General features: G+C 43.9%; 1 protein-coding gene across 1 annotated transcript in view; it reads left to right on the top strand.

Annotated features, from left to right (window-relative positions):
• Positions 1–13,076, top strand: part of PPP1R3A (protein phosphatase 1 regulatory subunit 3A) — a 481,293-nt gene that overhangs the window by 221,536 nt on the left and 246,681 nt on the right. The gene's annotated exons all lie outside the window — the stretch shown is intronic.

Genomic DNA, 13,076 nt, shown 5'->3' on the forward strand with positions numbered 1-13,076 from the left:
AACAGGATCAGTTACAATAAAATCGTCCATACGCACACCATGGGCGAGTATCATGGGTAACATTACTTCGAAGCTTTATTAATACAATAATCAATAATGAAAAATCGACATCAATAGGGTTGTCCGTATTCCCAGTCAGTACCCTTCCCCGCCCGCCATGTGCACAAAGACCGCATACATCCCCCATAACGTCAAGGCTAAGTAACTAGAACGTCATAAGGAGTTGCAAGTCGCTCCCATACTGGCGCCATTTTGGTCGAGGCCAGGCAGGTCCAGAGTATAGTTCAATGTCTCCAATAAGTAGCGGCAGGAGCAGAATCCCTTTCGGCAGTTCTGGCTTTGTCATTACGAGCACTAAAAAACAAGACATTCTGGGCAATACCACCCTTGACGCAGCCCTTTATTCTGCAAGATGGTGTCTTTCAAAAGCCAGGGGTATAGGAGTATGTAACAAGCGAGCCATTTAATTGAAAAAACTAAACGTGACAAACGGTTGCAGAATCAGTGAAGGTTGATTTTTTAATTGAAAGTATAACAGGATCAGTTACAATAAAATCGTCCATACGCACACCATGGGCGAGTATCATGGGTAACATTACTTCGAAGCTTTATTAATACAATAATCAATAATGAAAAATCGACATCAATAGGGTTGTCCGTATTCCCAGTCAGTACCCTTCCCCGCCTGCCATGTGCACAAAGACCGCATACATCCCCCATAACGTCAAGGATAAGTAACTAGAACGTCATAAGGAGTTGCAAGTCGCTCCCATACTGGCGCCATTTTGGTCGAGGCCAGGCAGGTCCAGAGTATAGTTCAATGTCTCCAATAAGTAGCGGCAGGACCAGAATCCCTTTCGGCAGTTCTGGCTTCGTCATTACGAGCACTAGAAAACAAGACATTCTGGGCAATACCACCCTTGACGCAGCCCTTTATGCTACAAGATGGTGTCTTCCATTCAGAAAATATTGTTGGCAGCATTTTGAAAGGAAAGATAAACGGCCGTTCTCCTAGTGAGTCTCACATTGTTACATTTATGAAGAATGTTGAAGAGTAGTATGTTGAAAATCTGAAGCCATCGTTCTACAAACTCTCAACCAGCCTTGGATGGAAAAATCCTGAAGAATGTACAAACTGAAAACAAGTATTTGTCTGCATAGCATCAGCAGCAACACTTGAGTCAGCTTTGTGTGAAGCCGCCATCTTGATCCAATCAATACTCTCCACCTGCACACATTCAGGGACCAGGCCGCATTGCGAGGGCACCGCAAGACGTGTCTTCAGGTCAAACGGATTGTGGGACAAGGTCCAGAATGAAGAGTCACCAAAAGGCAAAAAGTTCCGCCGGACCCCGGGAGGCGGCCGCCTATGTCGGGGCCGATCTCAGGCCACACCAGGGCAACAAGACTTGGGAAGGGGGCAGGAGCCAAGCGCCCCCTCCCAGTCTGCGTCACCACACCGCCCCTCGGGGGCCTCCGTCAAGCGGTTCAGGGAGGCACCGCAGGCAGCGGTTCTTCAGATCAGTGGCTCTCACTGGCAAGGCTCCCCTCCGTCAGCAGCGATCGTTGGCGCTGTGGTTGCGGCCGGAGGCCCCGCCTAGTCAACGCTCCGACCTCTCCATGTCGTAGGCCGCAAGAGTGGGCGCAACTCAGCTTGATGGCGGGTGAGACGCTGTAGCCGCAAGAGTAGGCGAAACTCAACCGGCCGAGTGAGGCACTGTGCCGCAAGAGCGGGCGGAACTCAGCTGGCCGAGCGAGGCACTGTGCCGCAAGAGTGGGCGGAACTCAGCTGGCCGAGTGAGGCACTGTGCCGCAAGAGCGGGCGGAACTCAGCTGGCAGAGCGAGGCACTGTACCGCAAGAGTGGGCGGAACTCAGCTGGCCGAGCGAGGCACTGTGCAGCAACAGTGGGCGGAACTCAGCTGGCCGAGCGAGGCACTGTGCCGCAAGAGCGGGCGTAACTCAGGTGGCCGAGCGAGGCACTGTAGGTCTTCCTCTCACAAAGATGAAAGTCAGAGTGAGGAAACAAGGAGGGGTTTTCATCATTTGGGATAAAAAAATAGTTCTAAACCAATGAAAAGTGTCATTTTTAGGTCACATGACCTAGCCTTACATCATTAGGAACCCAAAAGTGAAATGAACCAATGAAAATTTGTATTAACAAGTCACATGACCTGTTATACTTACGTTACACGCTCCGCGCCGCGCCCCGGATCGCTTCCGGGAAGCTGCGCTTCGCACCTCGCTTCGCACATCGGGTGCGCTAACGCGGCGCGTCATATGACGCATTACGCGACAACGCGATACTACAGTGTTTCTGGATGTTTCAGACTGAAGCTGGCGTCAGCATGAGAGCACCCCGTGGCTACGTCGTGACCGTTCCGTGAGCAATCATGGCAGTCGCTCCCCACCGGAAGTCTGCGGGAGTCGGGGGCCCCGGTGACTCTTGTAGAATCTTCAAGGCTGATGGGACGCTTTTGGGAATGGGGCCCATGCCCTAGCAGTCAAGCGTCCGAGTTCCAGGGTTGCCCAGAGCCATCCTTGCAGGCCAGGCCCAAGTCTGTGGAGCCGACCGCCATTTCGTGAGCTCCGTGGCAGCCGCCTGTCGCTGTACCGCAAGAGTGGGTGCAATTCAGCCGGATGGCGGGTGAGACGCTGTAATAGCAAGAGCAGGCGCAACTCAGCTGGCCGAGAGAGGCACTGTGCCGCAAGAGTGGGCGTAACTCAGCTGCCGAGTGAAGCGCTGGGGTGCAGCTGAGAAACCTCCACCTGGGGAGGTGGGGGAGGCTCGTTCGCGCCGCCTCTCCCTTCGGTGCACCGCACGCCGTCTCGTGGCGCAGGTAGGCACTGTGCCGGAAGAGTGGGCGTAACTCAGATGCCGAGTTAAGCGCTGGGGTGCAGCTGAGAAACCTCCACCTGGGGAGGTGGGGGAGGCTCGTTCGCGCCGCCTCTTCCTTCCAGTGCACCCCACGCCGTCTCCTGGCGCAGGTATATGTGATGGTCGGACCAGGGCACCGCAGGACTTGTCTTCAGGTCAAACGGATTGTGGGACAAGGTCCAGAATGGAAGAGTCACCAAAAGACAAAAAGTTCCGCCGGACCCCGGGAGCCGGCCGCCTATGTCGGGGGCGATCTCAAGCCACAGCAGGGCAACAAGACTTGGGGAGGGGGCAGGAGCCAAGCGCCCCTTCCGAGTCCGCGCCACCACACCGCCCCTCGGGGGCCTCCGTCAAGCGGCTCAGGGAGGCACCGCAGGCAGCGGTTCTTCAGATCAGTGGTCTCACCGGCAAGGCTCCCCTCCGTCAGCAGCGATCGTTGGCGCTGTGGTTGCGGCCGCAGGCCCCGAATAGTCAACGCCCCGGCCTCTCCATCTCGTAGGCCGCAGAGTAGTCGGGGAGAAATCCCGGGAACGGCAGCATGTATTTGGATCGATGTTGCAGCAGGCTGCCATGTAAATAGTTATTTAATAAAACGTTTTACCCTGTTACTTTGCTGGTGTGTTGTATATATTTATAATATTTGCATAGGGTTTGTCGTTATTTTGGGCGGGGTGGGCGGCGGAGCCGAGCTGTCTTGCAGCCATCATGGCGTCGAGCTCGGTTCCTCTCACTAGTTTCATATTTCTCATGAGGGGTTGTTCCTAATGTTTCTATTTTAGCGAGGTCAAAAAGAGATCCCATTAGTGGGCTACTGATTTTGCTTGATTCCTTTTGTTTTTTCTAACAATTTTTCACTATCTGCAAAGACTAAACAGAGTATTGCGACTATGTGCTTGTTTGTAAATAGAGAATGAACCAAAGAGAAGCAATTCCAAAACAGTAAATGCTTGGATAACAATCAATCAAATGGAGAGGGAAGCAGGCACGACGGATTACAACGGGGGCAAAGGCCTGCGTTACCTACCCTTCACTATCTGCAAAGAGAGAATACTCCTAAAAGAAAAGAGGGGAGGGGGGCAGCGTTCAAAACACATCAGCGTGCATAAACACGAAAATGTTTTTACCTACCACGTACTTGACATTTTAAAGCTTTTGATATTTGCTAATAAAAAGCCATTGACATTCACTGAAAAAACCATAGGTTATAGACCATATATAGTTAGGAGTTAGCATTTACAAAACCTTGAAAATTCACTGAAAAAACCATGGGTTATAGACCATATATAGTTAGGAATTAGCATTTACAAAACCTTATTTTACTCACACAAAACCATTGAAATTCCATATATAGTTAGTTGCACTAACTATATATCGCGCACCCGCAATCCACTGCTGATGATGTCACATATTACATCATTCATGACATGGTCAGTGACATCACTGATGACATCACTGATGACATCTCAAATGACATCACTGATGACATCACTGATGACATCTCAAATGACATCACTGATGACATCACTGATGACATCTCATTTGACATTACTGATCACATCACTGATGACATCATTCATGTGATGATACGATGAACCTCTTCAGACTCTAATATAACCTTAGATACACTCAGTGTAAACAGACACTCACAGACTGTCACTCATCCATGGAGTTACTCACACACCTAGTCAGTCTTGCAAAGAATCAATCACACCTCCATTTCCTCAACTATATAGTTATACACACCTTACTTATTGAAACATATACTAACACATATTTACTCTCTTATACAATCCCTGATACAAGTTCACAATGATCCATACAGCCACTCACACATTCACTGGCTCTTATGCACAGTTATTTATATATGTCAACTCTCACATGTACTGTGTTTTACATATGTACTTACTTTGACATGTAGCACTGAGATATCCATTCACTCACCAATACACTCATGCACACAGTCAACCGCCCATACAGCTGTTTCCACGTGCACTTTTGAACCCATACATCTAGTGAATCAACTGCTCACACATCTATGCACAGAGTCATACACCTCCCAGCCACCCACACACACACTCAGTCTCCCATACAAATACTTGGGCAACCAATCAATAACCCATATAGTTAGTCATATAGCTAATGATCAACACATGCAGCAGATTACAGAACAACAGACAAAATGATGCACAAATTAAAACAGTTTAGTCACTAACCCATGCACTCAGTGAGACACATTTAATCACTCACTCATACAGTCAGTCATGCACCTACTACAGCTCAAACGGCTGAATGGAATTACACCAAATTGGTAGTCCTCCGTTCCGACTTGTGCCTTTGGCATATCTGGTGTCAATCTGTTCAGTAGTTTCTTTAAAAATTATGGTCAAAGTCATTTATATATCTGTGGACGCGGAGGATCTGCGGATTGTGCGAGGATTGGCCTTGTAGGTTAAGCGCACCGTTCCGATCACGCACTGAATTCTAATTGGCTGTCAATCGGTTGTAAACATTCAAAACCAGGAACTTTTGGCAGCCATTTTGTGCCTCGGTAGAAGCGAGGGTGAAGAAGTCTGTGAAATATGTTGGCAAAACGTGAACAGGGCAGGTTAGACACACCCTGACCCCCTAGGCCTGCTCAGGGGGTGACATAGGGACCCGTAGGGCAAAACAAGTAAGAACATGTTTTTTACAAAAAAATTCGCGAGATGCGCGTAGGATGCGCGCATGTGGTCGCTGAAAAAAACGAAGCATGTATTTTTGAGATATATATCAAGCTTATGTGTGTAGATGTTGGGTGGTTCTACAAAGAGCCCTTGTGTTTATTGAGAGATTTTAGTAATTACAAGTAAGTACCGATGCAGAGTCTAAAGTTCATGAGGAAGACTCGGTTTCCTTCATCTGTAAAATGTACACTATCTCTTTAATAGATGCCATGAATATTGAAATGCAGATTGTTGTGGTATATGGACAATATTCTATAGTCTCGTAGAAAAGTAGAAAGATTTATTCACATTTTTATTCACTTATCTGCGCAGATCAGGTGTTCCAATCTTCCCCTATCTTGATGACTGGTTGTTGAAGTCGGGCTTGCCCCAGACAGTCGTCTCCCACCTCCAGACTACAGTTGACCTCTTGCACCTGCTGGGGTTGTCCATCAACGTGCCGAAGTCACACCTGTGCCCCTCTCAGAAGCTCATCTTTATCGGAGCGGTTCTGAGCTCGGCGTAGTTTTGGGTTTTTCACTCTGAACAGCGGGTTCAGGATATTTAGGCTCTGATTCTGATTGTTCCGCTTTTATCCCGGGTCTCGGTCAGGTTGACGCTGCGGCTCCTTGGGCTGAAGGCCTCCTGCATCCTAGTGGTGCATCACGCAAGGTGGCATGTGAATAAATATAAACATAGGCCACGCAGTTTGCCTCCTGTAATACACAAATTTCAGGGGGTGGTGGTTCCCGGGCTTGAGGGGGGTTGTTGAAGCCTACATACTTGTAATGTTGTAGGGAGGGGTTTGACGCGAAAGTGGTGCAAGAGGGTTGTAAATCTGGTACACAGTGTTTTGTTTTACTTTGCTTTCCTTTCTGTGATGTAGAAAATCCTGGGTAAATATCACGGTTTTTGTACAGCCAGTAACTTTTAACTCTACCCCCAAACAGCTTTCTGCCTGTTACCATAGTAGCAGTTCATGGAACACTTACGTGAGCACAGAGGTTAAAAGTTCACCACACTATGTTGCTAATGAGTTAGCCTCAGAATTATACTTCAAATTATAAATATATTTTCTATTGATGACTGCTACCCCCACAAAAAAAACAGACATATGTACTTATTTTATTAACTTTTATTAAAACAATAACTGGAACTATAACTAAAAGATAACAATACAATAAAAAACTAGAACTATAACTAACAAAACAATATAATATACAACATATAATATGGACTCCAAAAGAAGTATTGTAGTTAATCTGCAAAACAAAAAAGAAAATTAGTGTTTAAAATTAGATTGATGTGACTAAATGAGGTCAAACATTACAAGTCAAAGTAACACTTGACGATATTTATATATTTTTTTATGTTTGCAGTGTGCCTGAAATGCTTCCACTGGCATTGGACATGCAGACTTTGGTCCACCCTTTTTATTAATTTTTGCAGTTTGAGATATAAGGTCCTACCTCTGTTATTCATCTCCTACTTTCTCCTTTCAAATTCTCTTGTAAAGACCTTAACAACAATTAAAGGGAACATTTTCTGCTATTTTTAATAAATCATTTGACACAATGCATAGTGACACCATTTTATTGAATGATTTGAAATTAATTTTCACAAGTCTTAAAAAAGGTGAATGCAAGAAAAGTTACTTGCCGCATATGCAAGACTGCTTTCAAGAGGAGACCCCAATAAAGAGGACTGGTGTGGAACTGCAAGTGTGCGGAAGCACTTGCAGACTAAGAATCCAGTCAACTTTGCAAGGGAAGAGTTAAAGAAATTAAGAGAGGCACCTCCTGCTTCAAGAGGAGGCCCAAGTACCAGTGGAGCAACAACGTCAATCTCTACTGCCCAGCCTAATATTCGTCCCCAATTTGGAACCCTTTAAGAAAAAAAGTAAGAAGGTTGGGAGCTCTGTATGCCATCCTAATACCTAATCATCCTTTAGTCATACAGAGATCTACTCTGTATCAGACCGATCCGAACAAGTGTGAATATGAGATTATCAGCCACCTAAAACCCCTCAAGTACTTATATCCTTTACTTTTTAACTTCGGTGAGTAGTCGTATTGTGAGTATTTACCTTAAAGTTGTCCGTTAAAAATTTGTGAATCTCTCTGGCTTCATACAACTAGTTCATGCCATATTTCAACATCGGTGAAATGAACTGGAAGAGGAGGATATACTTTCTTCAATGTTGGTAACTTGCTGCTGACTTATGTAACATTGTGGTAACTGAAAAAATAATTAAAAATGTATATGTTGTACATATGTCCAAGCTTAATTTTAATGTTCATAAAAACAATTGTTCTCAATAGTATGGCGGATGAAAAGTAATCATCAGAGGAAATAGTATTGCATTATACAAATGTTAGGCCGAGATTGGTCACTCACTTCATTCACAAACTCCTGGGCTTGAGCGAGCGCTGAGACACCTACGGGTATTTGCGCGCTCTATAAATCATTAAAAAAAAAAAAAAAAAAAAAATTAAAAATCTGATAGAACCCTTTTTGGACTTCCATGATCTAGAAATTCAGAAATAAATAGCAAGGAAAATTAAAAGACAAGTTTTCAACAAAAAAAAACAAAAAAAAATGTTTTACTTTGTATCTGAAGTACAGGCTGAAAACGTGTAACAAGCATTTAAATGAGAAATGGGTTTCAGAAAGAAACGTCTATAAGACTATAACAATGCAGATTTATACAAATATTTATAGAAGCAAAAAAAATTATAACTCATACATTGTTCAATTTAAATCACATATTTGGGCAATAAAATTGGGAGGACATGCTTTTTTTTACATTTGGTTGATTTCAGAATGCCTACGAATTCTAGTAAAACATGACAATAACAAAGTTAACCGTCTGCAACCACATGAAATTCACAAATGCTTATCTCAGAATGGTTTTCGATCATGAAATGTTGAAGACAAATCTGATAACTCCATTAGGTCAATTGCAATTTTTGGCTGATAACATATGGAGAGCAGTCATTGGATCTGGTGTGTCGAGTTGTTCATCACCACTTGGTATAGTGTATGGGCAGGACAGCTTGTGGCGACCAGTACGTCTCATGGTTGAGATATCTGTATAATGAGATAGAACAGGGGCAAATGAAGTTTAAGGTATTAAAAAACATGGAGAGCGTGCTAAAATACAACATTGACCAATCAATTACATGTGCAGTGCATGGGGAGGAAGCAGCACGTGACGCACTACTTAAAAAATTATATGCAGCAGGATTAAGTAATTTGCCCAGAAACATCGCCTACCAAGGCAAAATATAAAGATTGTTCAGATTAATTAATTTAATTACTCTTAAAAAAACTGCTCACCTACGAAGAAGTGGATACAAACACTCTCAATGGCTGTGACTGCGGAATAGGAAAAGTTCAAGAAGGTTGGCAGCTTATAAATGCTTTGTAGAATGATGATTGGTTGAGCATGGTGTCACTGGTGTGAGAGTGGTGATTGGGCATGTTGTAATTGAGCATGCGCAAATAAAATGAAATACGTTAGGGGTACATAGCCAGACGGTGGGACGTATTGTGCGCATGCATAACATTGACACGCATGCGCTACCATAAACATGCATGCGCAAAGTGAAGGCAACTCCTACGGGGTACATACATAGATGGAGTTTGGATGCCCCCGTGGTCTTGAAGTGGCTTCAGGAGGGGGGATTTTCAGCCCTCCTCCATAAAATAATAATATATAATTAGCCATGCCCCGGGGGCTGGGGAGCCCGGTGCCCCGAATTGGGGACGGGAGGGGAGCCACGAGGACCAATTCCCATGAAAAAATTGAATACGTTTAACATGTTAAGGTTTGACATGTTATAGTACATGTTGTTGTTGAGGGTACTTCACCTGCCAAATTTAGAGATGTCAGCCAGCCCAGTAGGCAACACGTTTTGGGTGGCGGTTTGCAAAAGTAAAAAACTGGCAATGTGTCCAACCACTCTATATCTGGGGGGGCCCGCACATGGTCAAACCTCCGATGACCCTTATTCTCCCAGGCCGATGGAGGGGTGTGTAGGTAGCGCAGATGAAGTAGACTCCACCGTCTGCAAACTGAAGGTCTGCCTGTCCATAAATCGGGTGGGCATACTTTCAGTTTGGTATAGAGGGTACTCCTTTGCTGACTGAGAACACTTTTTCTAAATTAGGCCATAAGTGTGTATGTAAACATATTTTTAGGGAGCAACCAACATTTCCTGATGGAGAAACCATTAAGTGGTAGCTGTAGGGATAAATGGCATAATATTGTTTAAAACAAAGTCTACTCACAAAAATACTGTCAAAATAATATAATTTACAAAAGTATCACCATGCTATACCTAATTATCAAAAACACAAGCATCAAGGACAAAAAGTTTCACTGCACAGAATATTTATTTAAAAACAATATAAAAACACAAATATTGAAAATAAAAATATTGTCACCTTTAAATAACTATATACACTTTTTATTTAAAAATAACAGCTGCAAAGTAAGAACAGTCTACTCATTCTCCTCGCTGTGCAATCTGGCGTTTGGATTTGTGAGTTTGATTGTGATTGCGAGCTTGGCGGTCCTCTCTATGACAGTCTTGTGGTTACTGTGTAGAAACTCGATCTTCGGTTGGGGTATGGGAGTCTTATCTTTGGTATTGGGAGGGAGGGTTTTGTGGCTCACAAGAAGAGGACTAAGGGCAAAGAAGTATATGAGACATGAACTGGGTTCAGAATAGTTGTAGGTGTAAATATTTACTATACATATTGTTGAGATCTGGTTTGTTACTGAAGAGGTTTTTAGGATTTATGTGAGTTAAAAAATCACACTTACCAGATTTTACTCCCCAGGTAATCCATGCATGCCAGTGGATGATGGCCAGGACCTTCTCCTCCGAAAGAAATAACTGCACAGGTGTCCTGGGAGGGCCACCACCAGTTTGTAGGGCCTTCAGGTGTTGCCTAGAGTCCAGTTTACGGCAGCATGGTCCTGCCGTTGTTGCAGCGCATCCAAATATCCCCCTGTGTGCGTGGAATGGTGCCTACAGCATTCACTTTACGGATTTTTCAGTCCCACATTTCCCCTTTTTTTTCCCTTTTTTTTGGCCTCTTTCCCTTTCTTGCTAAATACAACTATAATGGCAGCGTCCCATGATGTTGGTGCTTCTCCATTTTGAGCATCACTAAATGTTTCAAACAATATCTCTTTAAGTTCTTCGAAGAAGAATTTATATATTTTTCCTGGTAGTTGGTCAGGACCTGCTGCTTTACCCATTGCCAACGTTTTGACTGCCCTAGCTACCTCATCCTCTGATGGGGGTGCCTCCAGTAGATCCACCGCTAGTGGGTCTAACTTAGCTAATGTGCCTAAAATAGTAAGATCCAATTCTTCTACATTAGTTTGTTCTGTCTTGTATAATGCTGAATAAAAATCATGAAAGATGGCCAATATATCTTGGGGTCCAGTTCTTAAATTACCTGATTTGTCTTTCAAAAAGGGTATATGGCGACTAGCATCCTTCATGCGCAATTTTAGCGCTAAAGGTCGTCCTATGGCTTCACCATATTCATGACAAATCTTACGCTGGGCCAAGTATTTTCTTGCATTCTCACTATCCCATATACCCAATATTTGTGCCCTTTTCTTTGCGACCTCTAACTCTAGTGTTTTCACATCACCCTGTGTAGCTATCCCCCTTATTAAATTCTCTTCTGCCCCTTGTAATCCCTGATATAGCCTTTCCATCTCCCTTTTTTGCTTTCTTTGTCGGGCTAAACCAAAACTTAAGACCTCCCCCCTAAAGCAGGCTTTGAATGTATCCCAAACAATCTTGATTGGGGCCGAGTTTATATTATTCTTTAAAAATTCTCTTATCCACTCCTTCATATATTTTATACACTCGTCATTGTAGCATAGTTTACGATCAAAAGTAAATTTCCTAGTTGTAGCAGGAGCCCCCCAACCAGCGATTGTCAAAACAATAGGTGAGTGATCGGACGAAATGTTAGGGTAAATCTGCATTTTCACTTTGGCTGAGTGGGGCACTTCTACAAAAAAGTAATCCAACCTAACTTTTTTTTGATGGCGGTGGTTATAGAAAGTGTAGCCTGGATCCGTCGAAAACAAAGTACTCCATACATCCACCAGGCCATAATCTTTTAATAAATTAAAAAGGGCCCTGCAAACCTGCGGCTTCCGTCCTTTATAAGACTTCGCTCCCCCATCAAACTCATCCTTTGTCAAATTAATATTCATATCCCCACAAATAATCAGGGGGGTAGCCCAGGTCGCCAATTCTTGATGCACTTGCTCCAGAACCCCAGAATCATCTATATTAGAACCGTAAATATTGCATATTGTGAAATTCCCATAGTGTCTCCCAAATTCAACCATCTGCTGCTGTGCGTCGTATCGTAACCAGATCCCTTTTTGCTAAGATAGCTACCCCCGCGTCATACCTGATTGTTGGAACGAAACCAAAATAGTGAACCCCAATTCTATTAGCACTTGGTGCTTGTTCCAAGGGAGGTGAGTCTCTTGTAAGCAGACCACATCTGGGGCAACATGACGTAGCTCAGCCGCTACTCTCCTTCGTTTGTTGAAATTATTTAGCCTGGATACATTTAGCGAACATATTCGTAATTCTCTAGTTATAGACATGGCTCATGGTTAAACATCCCACAGCGTTAAACCCATTTAACCTTAACAAGACCCTGTAGTGATTTTCTGTCATTTTACTTATCATAATATTTATTAATACTCTTATTCTTACAGATTCGCCATCTTGAAATGAAAGTGTGGATTTTTTATCCCCTTTTGACCCCTCCACCAAGTACCTCCGCCTACCCATCCCTCTCTCTATCCAACTACCCCCTTGACCCCCCCACCCTTCCCATTAACGAGGCATTCAGACTTATGGTCCTTTAGATGTAACCGACAATCCCCCGCCCCCTCCCGCAAGGCCGCTAATATACATATCTTTGTACGCAAAAAATAAGAAAGGAATCCTTCCCTCATAATTTGAAGAATCCATAGCCTCACTATATGTTAGCTATAGGATGACTATTACACATTGTAAAAAGCACAAACACAAAAGAGAAAAAAAAAATAATGCCCTTTGAATCCTCTCAGGATCTACCAAACCCACCCTATCATGCTTCTTCCTACCCAATAGTTAGTGTTTATCCAGTTTGGCTGGTTATTTTGCTCAAGTATTCCTTTGCCTGCCCCCCATTGGTAAAAAAAATTGTACGCTCCTTGTAGATAATCTTCAATTTTGCAGGATTCAGGAGGAACACTTGAGCACCCTTGGCCCGTAATGGAGTTATTAACTGTCGCAATTGCCATCAGTTATCAACGGTATATTTGCAAAAATCGGGCATTACAAAGAATTCAAATCCTGGGCCAGGGCGTTTTTTATCAGGTCATGCGAGGTTGAATACCTCTTCTCGGGCAAGAAAACTGTTAAATGAGATTAATAGAGCCCTAGGCCTGCCTAA

Source organism: Lissotriton helveticus, chromosome 1_1 (genome assembly GCF_964261635.1).
Source record: "Lissotriton helveticus chromosome 1_1, aLisHel1.1, whole genome shotgun sequence".
In the NCBI taxonomy this organism is placed as follows: Eukaryota; Metazoa; Chordata; class Amphibia; order Caudata; family Salamandridae; genus Lissotriton; species Lissotriton helveticus.